Source organism: Choloepus didactylus, chromosome 21, assembly GCF_015220235.1.
Source record: "Choloepus didactylus isolate mChoDid1 chromosome 21, mChoDid1.pri, whole genome shotgun sequence".
In the NCBI taxonomy this organism is placed as follows: Eukaryota; Metazoa; Chordata; class Mammalia; order Pilosa; family Megalonychidae; genus Choloepus; species Choloepus didactylus.
Genome location: NC_051327.1, coordinates 10,882,255 through 10,900,380, shown reverse-complemented (window position 1 = coordinate 10,900,380; position 18,126 = coordinate 10,882,255). Strand labels below are relative to the sequence as shown.

At 41.3% G+C, this 18,126-nt stretch overlaps 1 protein-coding gene and 1 long non-coding RNA gene across 9 annotated transcripts in view; one reads left to right on the top strand and one right to left on the bottom strand.

The window, feature by feature from the left end:
- Window positions 1-18,126, bottom strand: part of RABGEF1 (RAB guanine nucleotide exchange factor 1) — a 121,531-nt gene that overhangs the window by 89,700 nt on the left and 13,705 nt on the right. Inside the window, exons 6-7 of one of the 8 annotated variants that reach the window (XR_005213692.1) lie at window positions 17,333-17,424; window positions 10,555-16,172 (exon numbers count right to left, since the gene is read on the bottom strand). The exons of 3 other annotated variants lie outside the window; for them this stretch is intronic. The gene's annotated coding sequence lies outside the window, so the exon portion shown is untranslated. Of the gene's footprint in view, window positions 1-1,009; window positions 1,108-1,184; window positions 1,198-10,554; window positions 17,425-18,126 lie in introns of those variants that run through there. 4 more of the 8 variants (XM_037815344.1, XM_037815342.1, XM_037815343.1 and 1 more) reach the window with 4 other exon arrangements.
- On the top strand, window positions 208-12,833 carry LOC119518252. Its single transcript, XR_005213693.1, has 3 exons — window positions 208-639; window positions 9,917-9,950; window positions 12,245-12,833. It is a non-coding gene; the product is annotated as an uncharacterized LOC119518252 (long non-coding RNA).

Below are 18,126 nucleotides of genomic sequence, written 5' to 3'. Positions count from 1 at the left end.
AAAATAATCAAATCTTCTTGCACCACTGACAAGCTTTCTTGGTACAACTTTTTTTATAACTTCAAAAATCTCTTCAGACCCCCGCCCCCCAAAAACACAGCTACTCCCTAGGTGATCCTGTAAACTCGTCCTGTCAATTTTTCACAAGTGATCTCAAAGGCGAAATGAGCTCACGAGCGTCACTGACACATTTCCCAACCACAGAGATTGGTCACCGGCGCTGAGACACCGCCAGCTGTCTGTGACCCAGCCCCTACGGCGGCTGAGTCCTTCCCTTCCCCTCGATTAAACTTCCGCGATGGGCATCACCTCTGCTCTCCTCCAAGACGGTTCGGAAGCAGGAACTTCTGCTCCTAACCCCAGGCCCACCACTTTCCCCTCAAACCACCGGGATAAAGTTAGGGCCACAGTCTTCGGATTTTCTCGCCACGCAGGACAGTACCCGGCCAGCTCCGGGACGTTTCGGTTCCCCAAGACCGACGCGGGTTCGTGAAGCCCCCGCGCCCTTGCCAAGACCAGGCTGCGATCCGGGTCCGGGCCTCGAATCCAGACGGGTTCTGGAGGGGTCCCGGAGGGGCCCGGGGCACGACCTGACCGGCCGCTACCACAGGTGTCCCTCTGGACTCGGCGGACAGGACGGTGAGGAGGGAGCTGGGCAGAGGAAAGCCATCCCGGGAGGCGTGGGCCGGCGTCGGAAACGGCCAGGAAATGATAAGCGTCCGTCGGGGCTCGGGCCGGGCCGGGAAGAACTTGGTGACGACTGCCCGAAACGGGGAGGCTGAGCACTTAAGAAGGTTAAGGGAACCGGCGACGGCCAAGCGTCTGGCAGGGCCGCGCAGCCGGGGCCCGGAGATGGGACAAGGGGCGGCAGGAGGCAACCAAGCGAACCGGCCCGGGCCGGGGGGATGGCACGGACGGGTGACCCAGCAGCCACCCGCCCAGGCCGCCGCCCCTCTGCCGGGAGCTGAAAAGCGGCACCGCGCCCGGCCCCAGCCCGTCCGCTCCGTACCTGTTCCACCGCGCCACCGGCGTCGGGACCGCAGCTCTGTCCGCGCAGCTCCCTCGAGTGGGCTCCGACTCGGCCAGTCCACTCCCCTCCCTCACGCACGCCCCCCACCCGCTCTCACGCCCCGCCCCTAGACCGCGAGCGCACGCACGCACGTGACGCACGCACGCGCACGTACGTCACTTCCGAAGTCCCGCGAATTTGGTGGCGGGCGCCGCTGCCGGCTTCGAGGGTCTGTGCTGGGTGGGGCGAGGCCGGGAGGTTGGCGTGCTGGAGCCCACAGACAACCCCCGGGGGGCAAAGGGAAGGGGACGGTCTCGAGGCAAGCGCTGGGGCTCCGACCCGTGGCGTTCGGGAGCAGGCGGAGAAGGCGGTGATTTCCTGTCTTGTCTTCGGTCTCTGCTTCCGGGTCCCTACTCGCGGTAGTCTGAGGGCGACTCGACCCCTCGGGGCCGCCTGTAAAAGCGTGGGAAGTGGGATTGTGGCTGGAAACGCTGCGCGAGAGAGGAGTCATTGGGACAAGAAACGGATCCTAGCTCGGAGATAAAGAGGCCGTCTAAAAAACGAATGAATCCATTTCTTCTCGGATCTTAGGATTTTACAGGTGTTCCGAGCTACAGAATTTTAAAGAGATCGGTCGATCCCAAAGCCTTGTTTACAGCTGAGCATTACTGAAACCAAGAAAAGTTAAGTAGGTTAGAGGTGTCACACCATTAATAGTCGAGTCACAAGTGGAACCAGGTTCTCGTGATTCTCATTTCGGGAACGTGGGAAACAGCAGCTAAATACCGGCAGCCTCTGTATCTTGGATTCCATGTGTGATACAAAGTGCAGTCCCTGGAGAAAAAACCGAAGTAGAAGAATACTATGCTGTGTTCTTGAAAACAGACTTGGGTTGGAATTCCAGCGTTGCTAATTGCAGCCCATGTGATCTTGGGCAGGACAAATTTCTTTATGTTTATTCTCAGTACTCGTGCTGAGGATTTTATATTCTAGGGAGAGGTGGAGGAGCCAATAAACAATATATTGCTTACAGTAAGATGGTGAGAATTGGTATTGAGAAAATGCAGCATGGGTAGGATTTGCAGCAGGAAGTCTGTAGTTTTGTGGACAGGGAGGGCCTCACTGAAGTGGCATTTGAACAAGGTGGTGAGGGAGCCAGCTAAATAAATAGGAAAAGAATGTTCTAGGCACAGGGCAAGTGCAAAGGCCCTTAAGACACTAACTAGCAGAGTGAATGAGGGGCAGAGAGTAGGAGATGAGGACAAAAGGTCACCAGATCTTACAGGATCTTGTAGGTAAGGACTTGGGCATTTAATCTGAGTTAGGACTCCATCAAAGAGTTTTGAGTAAGGGACATGATCTGATTTAACTGCTTGCAGGGTTGAGGACTAAGCCTATAGGGGGATAAGGAAAAAATCAAGGATTACTCCTGGTTGGAGGGTCCTGACTTTTACTAAGATAGGAAACAATTTTAAGGAAAAGATATGTTTAGTTTGGAATATATTGAGGTGGTTATGGGACACCCAAGTGGAGCTTGATTTATGGGTCTGAGCCCTGGGGAAATAACTGGATTCAAGGTATAGATTTGGGAACCATTAGTATTCATGAGTGGTCAATGAGTGGATAAAATCACCTAAAGGTAAAAATATGTTTGTGTATTTATATATGAATGATAATCACTAAATTTATGATTCCCATTCCCTCTGGGGGAAGGAAGGTAGGGGCAACTGGAACAGGGTACCCAAAGTATATTTAACTGAGGAGGCAATGTTTTAATTCTTGAGCTGGATGATAGGTGTAAGGTATTCACTATATTTTTCTTTATTTCAATTTATGTGTTATTTTTGCCTATTAATTTGTAAAAATCACTTCCATTAGGGAAAAGTGAATACAAAAGAGAGAAGAGAATGGATCCTGGAGTGAGTCAAAAGAAAATGAGCCAACAAGAAGGGGGAAAGGGGGGAAGCAAGAAGAAAATTAGAAAAGAGGAGAAATGTGGAAGCTGTGAATAGAGAGAAGTGGTAGGATTGAATAGCAGAGTGAAATCTGCAGAAAGGTTAGATGAGTCTACTCAAGAAAAATAAAAACATATGCCCATACAAATACTTGTATCTGAATGTTCATAGTAGTATTGTTCATAGTAGTCAGAAACCATCAACCAAAATGTCACTCAGCAGGGATAAACAAATCTACAGAGACAGAGTAGATTAGTGGTTGCCTGGGGGTGAGAACAGAGAATGACTGCAAATGGACATGAGGGATCTGTTGGGGATGATGGAAATGTTATAAAATGGGAACATGGTGATGGTTGCACAGCTCTTACTAAACACGATTGAAATATAAACTTAAAATGGATGAATTTTATGGTATGTAAATAATGCCCCAATAAAGTTGCTTTGAAAAAAAATGCACAAAAATGAAAATGTTTGCACAAAGTATATCCAATAAATATATCTAGAATATATGAAGACCTCTCAAAAATCAGTGATAAGAAAAAATTTGTTTTTTTTTTAAAGGGGTAAAATATTTGAACAGATGCTTCTCTGCAAAAAGGTATACAGGTAGTAAATAAGCACATGAAAAGATGCTCAACATCAACAGTCATGAGGAAAATGCAATTAAAATTAAAATGAGATGCCACTATGTACAGATGAGAATGGCTAAAATTAAAAATGACTATTCAAAGTGTTGGCAAAGATGTGGAGCAAGTGGAACTCGCATAGGCTGCTGGTGAAAATGCAGCACTCTGGAGGATATTTTGGCAGTGTCTTAAAATGTTAACAATAGACCTACCATACAACCCAGACATTCCACTCCTAGGTATTTACCCAAGAGATAGATAATGAAACCATAATGTCCATACAAAGTTACACAAATGCTCACAGCAGCTTTATTTATAATGGCCCCAAATGGAACAACCCACATGGCCATCAACGAATGAAAGAATAAACAAGTAGTGATACATTCATACAATAACATACTATTTGTCAAATAAAAATGATCACATTCTTGATACATGCAATAACATTTACAAGTCAATATAATTATGCCAAATGAGAAAAGCGTATGCTGTATGTTTTCAGTTATGTAAAATTCTAGTAAATATAAAATAATCTATGGTGATAGAAATCAGATCAGGTTTTCCATGGGGATGCTTGAGGGAAGGTGTGGGGAGGGAAAGGAGAGGGATTATCAAGAGGCAAAAAAAGTTTTTAAAAGTTATTTTGACATACATATAATAAAATTTTCATTTTAACTACTTTTAAGTATACAGTAGCACAAATTACTTTTATAAGTAATTTTTTAGAGTGCTTGTGCTACCATCACTACCTTCCATTACCCAAACTTTTACATCAGCCAAAATAGAAACTCTTAACCCACTAAGCAATTAACTTTCTATCCCCTCTATTCCCAGCCCCTGGTAACCTCTATCTACTTTCTGTCTCTATGAATTTGAATATTATAGCTATTTCATATAAGTGGAATCATATGTCCTTTTGTTTCTGGCTTCTTAGCATAATGTTTCCAGGTTCATGCATGTTGTACCATGTATCAGTACATTTCCTTTTTTTTTTTTTTAATCTTCATTTTATTGAGATATATTCACATACCACGCAGTCATACAAAACAAATCGTACATTTGATTGTTCACAGTACCATTACATAGTTGTACATTCATCACCTAAATCAATCCCTGACACCTTCATTAGCACACACACAAAAATAATAAGAATAATAATTAAAGTGAAAAAGAGCAATTGAAGTAAAAAAGAACACTGGGTACCTTTGTATGTTTGTTTGTTTGTTTCCTTCCCCTATTTTTCTACTCATCCATCCATAAACTAGACAAAGGGGAGTGTGGTCCTTATGGTTTTCCCAATCCCATTGTCACCCCTCATAAGCTACATTTTTATACAATTGTCTTCAAGATTCATGGGCTCTGGGTTGTAGTTTGATAGTTTCAGGTATCCACCAGCTACCCCAATTCTTTAGAACCTAAAGACGGTTGTCTAAATTGTGCGTAAGAGTGCCCACCAGAGTGACCTCTCGGCTCCTTTTGGAATCTCTCTGCCACTGAAGCTTATTTCATTTCCTTTCACATCCCCCTTTTGGTCAAGAAGATGTTCTCCGTCCCACGATGCCAGCTCTACATTCCTCCCCAGGAATCATATACCACGTTGCCAGGGAGATTCACTCCCCTGGGCGTCTGATCCCATGTAGGGGGGAGGGCAGTGATTTCACCGTGGCTAGAGAGAGAGGGCCACATCTGAGCAACAAAGAGGCATTCGGGAGGAAGCTCTTAGGCACAATTATAGGGAGGCCTAGCCTCTCCTTTGCAGCAACCCTCTTCCCAAGGGTAGAACCTACGGTAGAGGGCTCAACCCATCAAACCACCAGTTCCCTATGTCTGTGGTCATGTTAGCAACCATTGAGGTGGAGTAGGCCAATACCCCTGCATTCTCCACAGGCTCCTCAAGGGGGCACTACATATTTTTTTCCTTGTTTTTTCCTTTTCTTTTAAATCTTTTTTTCCTTTTTAAATCAACTGTATGGAAAAAAAATTTAAAAAAAAAAAAAAAAAAACATACAATAAAAGAACATTTCAAAGAGACCGTAACCAGGGAGTAAGAAAAAGACAACTACCCTAAGATAACTGCTTTACTTCCAACCTGTTCCTACTTTACCCCAAGAAAGTTACATAATATAGCAACATTTCTGTGAACTTGCTCCTACCATATCCATCAGAAATTAACAGACCATAGTCATTCCTGGGCATCCCCAGAACGTTAAATAGCATATCTGTTCTTCTTGGATTACTGTTCCCCCTTCCTCAATTGCTCTCTATTGCTAGTTCCCCTACATTCGACATTATAAACCATTTGTTTTACATTTTTCAAAGTTCACATTAGTGGTAGCATATAATATTTCTCTTTCTGTGCCTGGCTTATTTCGCTCAGCATTATGTCTTCAAGGTTCATCCATGTTGTCATATGTTTCACGAGATCGTTCCTTCTTACTGCCGTGTAATATTCCATCGTGTGTATATACCACATTTTATTTATCCACTCATCTGTTGAAGGACATTTGGGTTGTTTCCATCTCTTGGCAATTGTGAATAATGCTGCTATGAACATTGGCGTGCAGATATCTGTTCGTGTCACTGCTTTCCGATCTTCCGGGTATATACCGAGAAGTGCAATCGCTGGATTGAATGGTAGCTCTATATCTTGTTTTCTAAGGAACTGCCAGACCGACTTCCAGAGTGGCTGAACCATTATACAGTCCCACCAACAATGAATAAGAGTTCCAATTTCTCCACATCCCCTCCAGCATTTGTAGTTTCCTGTTTGTTTAATGGCAGCCACTCTAATCAGTGTTAGATGGTATCTCATTGTGGTCTTAATTTGCATCTCTCTAATAGCTAGTGAAGCTGAACATTTTTTTCATGTGTTTCTTGGCCATTTGTATTTCCTCTTCAGAGAACTGTCTTTTCATATCCTTTGCCCATTTTATAATTGGGCTGTCTGTACTATTGTCATTGAGTTGTAGGATTTCTTTCTATATGCAAGATATCAGTCTTTTGTCAGATACATGGTTTCCAAAAATTTTTTTCCATTGAGTTGGCTGCCTCTTTACCTTTTTGAGAAATTCCTTTGAGGTGCAGAAACTTCTAAGCTTGAGGAGTTCCCATTTATCTGTTTTCTCTTTTGTTGCTTGTGCTTTGGGTGTAAAGTCTAGGAAGTGGCCACCTAATACAAGGTCTTGAAGATGTTTTCCTACATTATCTTCTAGGAGTTTTATGGTACTTTCTTTTATATTGAGATCTTTGGTCCATTTTGAGTTAATTTTTGTGTAGGGGGTGAGGTAGGGGTCCTCTTTCATTCTTTTGGATATGGATATCCAACTCTCCCAGCCCCATTTGTTGAAAAGACCATTATGACTCAGTTCAGTGACTTTGGGGGCCTTATCAAAGATCAGTCGGCCATAGATCTGAGGGTCTATCTCTGAATTCTCAATTCGATTCCATTGATCTATATGTCTATCTTTGTGCCAGTACCATGCTGTTTTGGCAACTGTGGCTTTATAATAAGCTTCAAAGTCAGGGAGTGTAAGTCCTCCCACTTCGTTTTTCTTTTTTAGAGTGTCTTTAGCAATTCGAGGCATCTTCCCTTTCAAAATAAATTTGATAACAAGCTTTTCCAAGTCTGCAAAGTAGGTTGTTGGAATTTTGATTGGGATTGCATTGAATCTGTAGATGAGTTTGGGTAGAATTGACATCTTAATGACATTTAGCCTTCCTATCCATGAACATGGAATATTTTTCCATCTTTTAAGGTCCCCTTCTATTTCTTTTAGTAGAGTTACGTAGTTTTCTTTGTATAGGTCTTTTACATCTTTGGTTAAGTTTATTCCTAGGTACTTGATTTTTTTAGTTGCTATTGAAAACGGTATCTTTTTCTTGAGTGTCTCTTCAGTTTGTTCATTTCTAGCATATACAAACATTACTGACTTATGTGCTTTAATCTTGTATCCCGCTACTTTGCTAAATTTGTTTATTAGCTCTAGTAGCTGTATCATCGATTTCTCAGGGTTTTCCAGATATAAGATCATATCATCTGCAAAAAATGACAGTTTTACTTCTTCTTTTCCAATTTGGATGCCTTTTATTTCTTTGTCTTGCCGGATTGCCCTGGCTAGCACTTCCAGCACAATGTTGAATAACAGTGGTGACAGTGGGCATCCTTGTCTTGTTCCTGATCTTAGAAGGAAGGCTTTCAGTCTCTCACCATTGAGTACTATGCTGGCTGTGGGTTTTTCATATATGCTCTTTATCATATTGAGGAAGTTTCCTTCAATTCCTACCTTTTGAAGTGTTTTTATCAAAAACGGATGTTGGATTTTGTCAAATGCTTTTTCAGCATCTATTGAGATGATCATTTGATTTTTCCCTTTCGAATTTTTAATGTGTTGTAATACATTGATTGATTTTCTTATGTTGAACCATCCTTGCATGCCTGGAATGAACCCCACTTGGTCATGGTGTATGATTTTTTTAATGTGTCTTTGGATTCGATTTGCAAGTATTTTGCTGAGGATTTTTGCATCTATATTCATTAGGGAGATTGGCCGGTAGTTCTCCTTTTTTGTAGCATCTTTGCCTGGTTTTGGTATTAGATTGATGTTAGCTTCATAAAATGAGTTAGGTAGTGTTCCATTTTCTTCAATGTTTTGAAAGAGTTTGAGTAAGATTGGTATCAGTTCTTTCTGGAAAGTTTGGTAGAATTCCCCTGTGAAGCCATCTGGCCCTGGGCATTTATTTGTGGGAAGATTTTTGATGACTCATTGGATCTCTTTGCTTGTGATGGGTTGATTGAGGTCTTCTATTTCTTCTCTGGTCAGTCTAGGTTGTTCATATGTTTCCAGGAAATTGTCCATTTCCTCTCCATTATCCAGTTTGTTGCCATACAGTTGTTCATAGTATCCTCTTATAAGTTTTTTAATTTCTTCAGGATCTGCAGTTATGTCACCTTTTTCATTCATTATTTTGTTTATATGGGTCTTCTCTCTTTTTGATTTTGTCAGTCTAGCTAGGGGCTTGTCAATCTTGTTGATCTTCTCAAAGAACCAACTTTTGGTGATAGTTATCCTCTCTATTGTTTTTTTGTTCTCTATGTCATTTATTTCTGCTTTAATCCTTGTTATTTCTTTTCTTGTACTTGGTTTAGGATTGGTTTGCTGTTCATTTTCTAACTTCTTCAGTTGATCCATTAGTTCTTTGATTTTGGCTCTTTCTTCCTTTTTAATATATGCATTTAGTGCTATAAACTTCCCCCTCAGCACTGCTTTTGCTGCATCCCATACGTTTTGGTATGTTGTGTTCTCATTTTCATTTGTCTCTACATATTTAGCAATTTCTCTTGCTATTTCTTCTTTAACCCACTGATTGTTTAGGAGTAGTACATTTCCTTTTATGGGTGGTTAGTATTCCATTGCATAGTTATACATTTTGTTAATCCATTCATCTGTTGATGAACACTTGGGTTGTATTCACCTTTTGGCAATTGTGAATAATGTTCTTATGAACATTGGTGTTTAAGTATCTATTTCAGTCCCTGCCTTCAGTTATTTGGGATATATACCTAGGAGTAGAACTGCTGGGTCTTATGGTAATTCTATTTGAGGAACTGCCAAACTGTTTTCCACAGCAGCCACAACATTTTGCTTTCCCACCAGTAAGGCACAAGAGTCCCAATTTTTCCACATCCTTGCTAACAGTTTATTATCTATTGTTTTAATAACAGCCATCCTAGTAGGTGCGAAGCATGAGTTGCATTTTCCTAATGGCCAGTGATGTTAAGCATCTTTTCATATTCTTATTAGCCATTTGTATATCTTTGGGAAAATATCCTTTTAAGTCCTTTGCCCATTTTCTAATTGTTTTGTTGTTTTTTTTGTTGTTGAGTTGTAGGGTTTCTTTATATTTTTTAGATATTAAACCTTTATCAGATACATGATTTCCTATTTTTTTTTCCATTCTCTAGATTGTCTTTTCACTTTCTTGATGTCCTTTGTTGCAGAAGAAAAAGTCTGAGAATAATGGATATGTTCATTATCTTCGTGGTTTAACAGGATATACACATGTAAAAGCTCATCAAATTGACCAACAAAACTATGCACTGTAAATTGGGTTCCATTTATTGTACATCAGTTTTATGGGAAGTAAACTCTAAAACAACATTTGGGAGAAAAAGATACGGAGCTTTCTGAAAGAATTATATCAAAAGGTTACTGGTCAGGTAATTCAAGAGGAAGGAAAGGCCCACCCCATTTTTAGAATTCATGAATAATCTCTTTGAATTGCTTCTATACACTAGCCTTTGTTTGACATGTTTCTATTTCTTTCAGGTAAATACACAGGAGTGGAATAGCTGGTTGTAAGGTAGTGTATGTTTATAAAAACCTGTCAAATAATTTTGCAACGTGGTTGTACTATTTTGCATTTCTACCATCAGTGTTTGAGAGTTCCAGTTGCTCCACAGCCTTGCTAACAAGTGGTATTGTCCATCTTTTTAAAATTTTAGCCATTCTCATGGATGTATACTGGTTTCTTATTTTGGTTTTAATATTTTAGTTCATAGATGACTAATAATGTTGAGCATCTTTTCCTGTGCTTATTGGTCATTTGAAGTGTCTTTTCAAAACTTTTGCCCACTTTTTATTGGGTTTTCTGTCTTCTTACTGAATAACAAGAGTTCTTATCTATTCTGGATCCTGTGACCTTTTTAAAAACAGGAAAAATGTTTCCAGACTTCTCCAACAGACTTCCCCCTCACGTTATATAACATGCCCAATTCTTTCATTTAAGAGGGATTTTTTTTTTTTAATTTAAAGTATATAATGAAAAGGCTCTCTCCTACCTCTGCCCTTCCCCATTCCCCAATCATCTGCCCTGTTTCCCACTTCCCCAGACAGATAATCATATTATTTTCTTGGGTATTCTCCAGAGGTTCTTTATGGAAATACAAGCATATCTTATCCCTCTCCCTTTTCCTTTTTTTTTAAACAAAAGGTGTGCATGGCCATTTCTAATCCTATCACTGCAATTATCATCTTATTTGCCTAAACGTAATCAAGATTCTCCCCAGGGAAGTGGCAAGCTCCCACTATGCCCTGAAGCATAAAGTTCAAACCTGATCTGAAGAGGGAAAACGGGAAGAGCTGTTGGTCAGCAAATCACTTTGTCTATCCATTTATCTATCTGTGCGTTTACCTAAGTGGAGAGAGATCTGGAACAGCACTCTCCAGAGTTAATAATGGTTATGTTCTTCCTTGTATTTTCCTGTATGATATTATTATAATCTCACCACTATCTTTGGATTGGTCCCTCAACAGAGATTTCAGACTCTCACGATATTGGACATGGAGAGACTGTTGGTCTCATTTGCCCCCCTCGGACACAGAAAAATTTGTCATGCCCCTATGATTCTATATTACATAGCCTCCCATCATTTGTCACAAGTAAAACTACTAAATGGAGTTATTTAGTACTCATGGTTTATATTTTTTGTAACTTCTTTCAATATAATTTCAAACGTCTAGAAAAGTTGCAAGAATAACACAAAGAATTCCCATATACCCTTTACCCAGATTCAAAAATTGTTTAAATTTTGTCCATTTTATCATGTACTCAATCGCACTCTCTGTTGCAGACATTCTGCTCCTCAACTCCTATATATTTCAGTGTGTATTTCCTAAGAATAAGGATGTTATTCTCTTACAAAACAAATTGTAATTATCAAAATGAGAACAATTAACATTGATTCAATGCTATTATTTAATCCATAGTCCTTATTCGAATTTCATCAATTGTCCCAATAATGTCCTTTATAGCTTTTTTTTCCTGGTCCCAAATCCAATCCAGGATCTCTTAAATTGTCATGTCTCTATTCTTCTTTAATCTAGAACAATTCTTCCATCTTTCTTTGTCTTTTATGACCTTGACTTTTTTAAAAAGCATAGGATAGTCCTTTTGAAGACTGTGCCTCAATTTGGGTTTGTCTCATGTTTCCTAGTGATTAGACGCAAGTTGTTTTTTTTGCAGAAAAATCACATAAGTATTGTTGTGTCCTCTGTGCAGTGTGACAGGAGGCACACGTGATGTCAGTCTGTCCTATTTTGACAGATGTTAAAGTTGGTTACATGATTCAAGTGGGGCCTTCCAGGTGTCTCCACTGTGAAGTTACTATGTCTTCCTTTGTAATTAAGTAATTTGTGGGGAAATACTTTGAGACTATGTAAATATCCTACTTGTCTTCAAAGTTTCATTCATCAGTTTTAGCATCCACTGATGAGTCCTGTCTGTATTGGTTATAAATGGTGATTTTCTAACTTCATCATCCCTTCTTTTATTGACTAGCATTTTACTCTAACAGCTTCCTTTCTCCCTCTTTTATGTAACTATTTGTGTCAGCATGAATTCATGAATTCTTGTAATGAATTATAGCCCATTACTATAGTTATTTGTTTTGATGCTCAAATTATGCCATCGCTTAAATTTTAATAATGTGTGTCTGAGACAGGAATTTTAACTTTACATAATATTGATCCATTATTTCTAGCAGCAATTAGATAAAAATAATAAATCTTTCTTGACAAGATTTATCTGGTTTGTGATAAAATCATATCAGTATCATGGAGCAGGACAATTACTTTTCTACTTGCTATATGTTTCAGTTCATCAAAAACTAGGATCAGTGTGACTACCCTGACACCAACATACTGGGAGAACCCAATATGTGGCAAGGCCCTGGTGGATGAGAAGCCATGTGGAAAGAGAGAGGCCAAGGAGCCCCAAGGCAACAGACAGGTGCATGAAGAAGCCATCTAGCAAGAAGATCCTTCCAGCCTGAGCCAGTCAAGCCAGCCCCCTAGTTGAGTCCTTCCTGAATTCCTGACCCACATAAAACCTAATATCAAACCATTATAATATAAATTAGAAAAGGGGTTAAAATGGTCCCCCTCCTCTTTTTTTTTACACTAGACTCCAAAAGAGGAACTTATTTTCTTATCTTACAAAAAGTTCTTTGTTGAAACATACTTTCAATGGAAAACTATCAAATTGTTAAAAAGAGAAGGGGGGCAGCAGCCTCTCTAAGAGAATTTATAAGAAACTGTAATAGTGATTGCTTCTGGAAAGGATAACCAAGGCTTGGGAGACAGGGATAGGAGAGAGAGTTACATTTCACCATCTACCGTTTTGAACTGTTTGATTCTTACAAATATATGCCTGTATCATTTAGTGAAATAAATATTTTCAAAATTATTTGGGAAAAATGTGTTTTGTTTTGCATCACAATGTATTAAGTGAAAAGGGCAGTTTACCAAGTGGTATGTATAATCACATTAACACACACACAAGCCTGGACATAATATGTCAAAATATACATAATGGTTCAGAATTTCTTGGGATCACGCTGCATAATGCTTAGTCCAAGGTAGACACCTAAATATATGTTGCATAAACAAAGAGTGATTCAATAGCAGGATTGGTGGTGGTGGTGAGGGTACCATTCTAAAAAATTTTTAAAAGCTAATGCATTCACATGGTTCAGGTCAGAAAGTCTCCTTTCCACGCTTGTCTTTCAGACATTGTTTCACTCCCAGAACCAACAACTGTGACCATTTCTGAAGACAGTATCTGCTTATACCAACAGTATATACATATAAACATGTATGTATGTATACATGCATATGTATATATAAATATATGTGTTTATATATGTACACACATACACAGAGAATGAAACTTAAGATGGGAGAGAATCCTGGCTAAGATTCAGGAATAATGGGCTAAGAGTGACCAAAGATATCCCTTACCCAATGTGGCTGAAAACACTGAGCTCAGGGCAGAGGACAGAGCATAGAGCAAACCAGTGAGAGCCAGAGAAGAGTGAACTGATCACCAAGAATGCAAAGAGGTCAAAGCTGGACACCCTGAGAGGAGACAGCAAACCCTACTTACCAGAGATAAGCTCACAGCAAGCCCTTAACTTTCTCTGTGGCCAGGCCAGAGTCTCACCCAGACCCTACCTTAGGCCCCAGGAAGTATGACTGGGATTTCCCACGCCCAGTCCATGGAAAGCCCCTCTGCGTTCACCTACACTCTTCAGATGCTGGTAGTTCCCATGAACTCTCCTCCAGTTGGCATCCCCATGCACCAAGACCTTGCAAAGGTCAATACTTACGAGTCTACATTCTTCAGTCTCTGGTGGGGACAGATACAGACCAGGGACTAGTGCAGTGATGTATGCTGATGACATGTGTAATCAGAGCTGTCAAACGGTTATCCCTGCAGTCATCCCGAGTGAAGAATGGATACTGCTGATGTGAACTTTTTAGGCCTGCCATTGACCCACATATCACAGGTATTTATTCATGCAACAGATCTTGACTGATCATATTGTTGTGCCAGGCACTGTTCTAAGCTTTGAGGATAGGGCTGTGAACTACAGAAGCAGAGTCCCTGACCACAAGGGGATTAATTGAAAGGGAATGAGACAAAAGAAATTAGATAATTCCAATTCGTAATAAATGCTATAAAGGAAATAAACAGGGTGATATGATAGATGTGACTTATCACTGAGGATGTGACATTTGAGCTGATCCTTTCTGACCTAAAATATGAAAATGAGCCAGCTATAAAGGGCTGGGGAAAGGGCATTCCAATCAGACGGAATGCCAATCACAGACTCAGGGAAAGGACCAAACAGAGCCCAGGGTGACTGGAGGATGGAAAGTGAGGAGCTGGGTGGAGTGAGACTGGAGAGAGCTGAGCAGAAACCAGATCAAACATGGTAAGTGTATTCAATTTTTTTTTTCAACTTTATTCTAAAAGCAAAGGCTTTAAAGTAGTGATATTCCAAGAACTAATCAACCCTTTTAAGAGCTCATTTGGGAAAATAGGTTAAAGGGGGAGTAATCAGGGGCCTAATTAAACCAGGATGTCTTTGTATAATGCAGGGTGAGAGATGATGGTGATCTGAACAGGTAAAAATGTGACTGGATTTGAGATATATCTTGAAGATGGAATCAATAGCACTTAACAATGGATTGTTTGTGGAAGATGAGGTGAGGAGAGGAGTCAAAGATGATTCCCAGGTTTTTGCTGACTAGGTGGATAGTGGTGCCATTTCCCAAGATAGGGAAAATGGAATGAAGATGTTTAGGGTGAGGAGGAGAAATCAAGAGTTTCATTTTGGATATATTAAGTTTGATATGGCCAATAGATATTTAAATAACAATACTTCGCATGTGGTTTGGTGTATAACTCCAGGCTGAGGGAAGAGTCCTGGGGAAAGAGTATAAATTTGGGAGTCATAGGCATATAAATGATATGCCAGATATCAATTTATTGCCTCTCAGCTCCAAATTCACTCTCATTGCCTGCTCTGCAAAAACGGAGCTGCAACCTTTGATTATTTTTCCCTTTGCGAGCTGACATGATGTTAAGCTTTATCAGTAGAGGGCTCTGGTGAGACATTGCAGGAGAGATCATTCTGGAAAATAGGTTAAAGGGGGAGTAATCAGGGGCCTAATTAAACCAAGATGTCTTTGTATAATGCAGGGTGAGAGATGATGGTGATGTGAACAGGTGAAAATGTGTTTTCCTTTCTGGCCCGTGTGCTTTCTCACAGTACATATAGTTTCTCCAGCACCAGGCTTGTATAGTGTCAGCAGCAAACAGGCCAGCAGCTTTCCCCAGCACCCGCCTTGGGAAGTTCTGTAGTGGGATGCCTCCAGCAATACTTGCCCAAGGACAGTTTCCCCCAACACTTTGGAGGGTAGATCTCTAGCAAGTTCTACCAGCACAGCACTCCACTGACTTGTGGGCCAGTCAGTGAGCCACGGTCATGCCCTGTCCAACAAGGTCTGGATCTCATCCCTGGGATGGGGGGCAGTTCTTCCTTGGGCCCTCTATCTCAACCTTAGAGCAAACAGTGGCTGCTCCTTATATCTACTATTCTTACGTCCTTTTTACTCTTTATTATCCAATCTTTCATCACTCAAATCCCCTAACAGTTACTTGTAGTAAACCTTCCATGTTTAAATTACTGTGTGGCTTCTCTCTCCTGATCAGACCATGACAGATACAAATGATACTAAATGCAATTCAGGCAACATCACCCAAGGAGACAGTGTAGACTGAGGTCAGATGTAAGGTCCCAAGAAGTCTTTATGTCATTTTCCATTTTGGATGACTGAGATGTGAAGTCACATGGGATGGCATTGGGGTGGGCAGCAGCACCTGAGTTCAGTCTTCCTCTCCTGGAACACCCAGTTATCCATCCTAAGAGAACTCAGTCCCTTCTGGTGTCCAGTTTGGGAGGCTCTGAGTTTTCACCAGTCTCTGCTATACACAGGTACTTACTTACAGTTTGCAGTGGTTTCTCTCAGTCAGCTACAACAGAGCTGGAATTTCTCTGCTGGTCTCTTGAGGTCTTGCATACATAATGGGGTGTCTTCTAAAGCCAAAATGTTTGAAAAAACATGGCCCACTCTGACTGTTGTGGTCCACGTTCTGAGGTTCACCATGCTACTCCATGCTTCTGTGGACAGACATCACTAAAGGGGATCTTTCAAATGTTGCCTTTAGACCTTGAACCTGTTGATTATATTGCAACTCTCACATGTATTGCAAGGGCTGCTAGCCTCAGCCAATACCAGCATCATGGAGACAGAGAAATGAGGGAGAGGGGCTGCCCAAGCATGCACCTCTTTGTGACTCCTACTAAGGTACTGAAGTGTATCCTGGAGATGTAAGGCCAAGATAGGAGAAAATACGCATAGGTTTTCAGCTATTGGAATGCTGGGTCCTTAAGTATGGGCTAGTTTCCTAAAAAGATAGAATGGTCAAGGGAGGAAACTGAGGGTCATGAACAAATGGCCAGTAGTGCCTGAAAACTCCAGAATTCCTGCTGAGTATCTGGAAAGCCTTCCACTCGAGGAACATAACTTACTCTTGTGTTCTCATCCTCATGCAAATACTTTGTTTGGATTGTCTTTTATCTCTGGATCTCAATACCCAAATTTAGTGCTGTCTCAGGGGCAATCCTGCCAACAAAAAGGTCAGGATTGTCATCCCAGCAGGAACGGTGCTGACAAGGGTTCAAAGTCAGGTCATAAGCCCCTTCCCAGCAGAATCTCTGGGCTGAAGGCTGGCCTTCTATGGTAATGGTAGAATATTCCTGCAGGGAACTGCTGAGAAGATTTCTCATTGCTCTACCTCTCTAGACCAACATGAGTTTCCATCTCACACTGCACACTGCAGAATAAAGTTAGGCAATAGGGGACTTCTGGAAGTGTGAAGTGAATACAGTCACCCTCATTTCAGCTAATAGTGATGTTGTCAGCTCACCAGATACGTCCATATTTTTGTTACGAAGCTCTTGGTTAACTTGGTTTCCAGGCAAAATATTTGATTTTCCCTTCTTGGGTAAGAAGAGGGTGGAGCTACCTTGTCTGATTGGAGGGTGGAGTGAGGGGTCCTGAAGGTGTCCTCTACTCCTGCCACAGAGGTGACACAGAGCTTAGAGAGGGAGGCTGACAATGCCCTCCAAATCCTAGCAGGCCAGAGGTGAAAGCCAAATTGAAAGTCAGGGACTTCAGTGCAAGGAGCACATGGGGACAACCCAGGGCACAGCATCACTGCCATGGCTGGCCACCAGTGGCCAACCAGCTTTAATATGCCCAAGACGGAGACAGTCATGAGCAGAGGGGAGAGGTGGGGATGATACAGTGAGAGCAGCGACAGTAAGCACCCACCTCGTGCACATGATGAGGAGCCCTTGGGGCAGTCAGCTGGTGTGCAGTTGGCCTTTGTGATGTGATACTGAGAAATTCAATGCTAACGGCATCTGTAGAGGTCAAAATACATTCCAGAGAATTAAGTCTACTCACAATACTATCCTGACCCCTTTAAGAAAAAAAAACAAAGGTATAAAGTAGATTCCTTCAACTGGCCTCTGAACTTGCAAGTTTATTTTAATGGGAATCAAGCTCCTAGTTTGGTGGGGCTTTGGGGTTCTTTTACTTGGTTTCAGTAATAACTGAGAGAAGCATGGCTACCAATTCCAGTCCTGGCCATCTGCTAAGATCTCATGATACAGGAAAGTCAGAGTCTGTAATACATTAGGAGAATCCTATAGAAGCCATGGTTTGCTGAAGAATGAATCAGGTTGACACTGAGGTCAGAGAAGGCTGAAGGAAAAGTGCATCATAACCAGATTACAGGTCCCTGTTGCAGTGCTTCTTGGTGGTTCAGGATGGTTCAAGTCAAAGTCTTTCCCACAGTTGTTCGGATTTTCTCATAGTGCACAACAGTCCTGTCTCTGCTTGGTGTCAGGTGATTGGAGAAGGTGGAATTCTAGATCTCTAGTTCATGTCATTCCTCAGAATAAGCAAGTATGTGAGTGAAGGAATCCTTAGCAATTCAGGAATCCAACTGCCCTGTTCCTAAGGCTATACCTACTGTTACTGTTTGTGTGTGTGTATAATGTTTTGGAGGGGGAGGTGAAATTTTGGCCATTGGCTCTATCAAATAATCCAGATCTATGAAT